This window comes from Hippoglossus hippoglossus, chromosome 14 (assembly GCF_009819705.1).
Source record: "Hippoglossus hippoglossus isolate fHipHip1 chromosome 14, fHipHip1.pri, whole genome shotgun sequence".
In the NCBI taxonomy this organism is placed as follows: Eukaryota; Metazoa; Chordata; class Actinopteri; order Pleuronectiformes; family Pleuronectidae; genus Hippoglossus; species Hippoglossus hippoglossus.
Window position 1 is genome coordinate 15100572 of NC_047164.1, and position 1758 is coordinate 15102329.

Here is a 1758-nt window from a genome sequence, read left to right on the forward strand (position 1 = left end):
CACAGATCACATAAAGAAGCAAATATAAGTGAAAAGAAAATATGAAATTGGACAGGAGTCAGGGTGGAGACAGATATAAAGAGGTATGCATAGTAAAATGTACGAAAGACGATGGGATACCAAACTAATTTGTAGTTTTAGTTGAAAATGTAATTATCTTATGTAAAGGGATTCCACATTAAATGACAAAACACAAACAAGAGAAGATGTTCAATGTAATATTTTATTCAGCCATTGGAGCAAGATTCAAATCAGCAACAAGTCAGCCAAAGCAAATCCTCCACAACGATGTCTTCTGTCTGTCCCATCATCTGTGATACTCGGCAAGTCTTGTAGCTTGGCTGGATTATGGTTTGGGTCTGCAACAATTGGGGCTAAAAAAGAAACAATACATACTTTAATTCCATGAGAAAACAAATATACAATATTTATTAATTTGCTTCTTCTGAGCATCTGAACTTACAAAGCCTCTCCATAACAGTGATGAGTTCCAACAGAGACTTCTGTTGGGAGGCAAGTTTCCTGACAGGTTCCATTTATCCTGGAGCAGGTGAAACGGGGTTTGTGTGTCTGACTCTCTGCAACTAAAAACACAGATAAACATTAGTATGTTTTCGGTCAAATCCTTTAGCTGTGAATTTTAAAAAATAACTGTGAAAATGTGCAGATATGAGCTGCAAAAACACACAGATTTGTATCAAGACTCACCAGAAAGCAGCATGACAACGACGAGCGCCAACACAGCCACACGATAACGAGACATTCTTGCTTCTGAAACTGTGTCTGTGTCAGAAATGATGTTTAGACCCAGGACGGTTTGTCTTATATATCTGCTCACCTCTGAGGAGGGGAGGAGTGAAATAGGAGGAAATGGGTTGGTCTCTAATTAATTTCCAATCGTTAGTATAATGTATATTTCCGACTGGTTCAACTGGAGCTGTGTTAGTCAACCACCTGTTGATAGAAATTTTATTATTTTATTCATTCATTTATTTTATTTTAGTTTGCAGTGTTTAATCACTGCTTGCAGCTCACCATGCCGAGGAGGTTACGGGAAAAACAAGTTGTTTTCTTACAAAGGGGTTCAAATCCTATATCATTACTTTATTTCTTTATAAATCATTGCTATCCGTTTATATTTTCGAAAATGAAAGTTCATGACACAGAGCATAAAACATCCATGCTTGTCGTCTTCTGTCATTTTTAATGCTCGTTTTGGCTTCCACAACTTTCATGTGACGGATCTGCATCTATAAACATCTGAAGTTTGCTCAAAAGGTTAAACCAGAGAAAAAACACAAGACTACAGGATTATTAGTTAACTAATGGCTGTTGGTCAGATTTTTTATATACAAACGATGTCAATATATTTTAATTAATTAATAAACACCCACCCTATTAGGCGATCTTTTTAATCAGAGAAAATGTCCCATCACTCCCTTTGCTTGCCCCGCTGCTGCCTCAGTATTGCTGCTAGTTGCTTCAGCCCCTCCACCACCCCAGCATCCACATGTAGCCTCCAACGGGGGGTGATAAGTATTTTCTCATCACTCTCATCATATCTATGTAATCATATCTGGGGGAGTGACTAAGTCGGAGCTTAGACGTCAAACACTAACATGTTCTACTGGGAGCCACAGGTAAAACTGTTCCTCAACTACAACACGTGCAGTTTACAAACACTGGTCAAATTACAGTACATTACATTTAGCTGACGCTTTTATCCAAAGCGAGTTACAATAACCATGAGGGTACAAA

General features: G+C 38.0%; 1 long non-coding RNA gene across 1 annotated transcript; it reads right to left on the reverse strand.

Moving 5' to 3' along the window:
• Positions 1–204: 204 nt before the first annotated feature.
• On the reverse strand, positions 205–562 carry LOC117773975. The gene is made up of 2 exons (XR_004616002.1): positions 464–562; positions 205–374 (listed from the first exon to the last, which is right to left on the reverse strand). It is a non-coding gene; the product is annotated as an uncharacterized LOC117773975 (long non-coding RNA).
• Between the last annotated feature and the right edge of the window lie 1196 nt (positions 563–1758).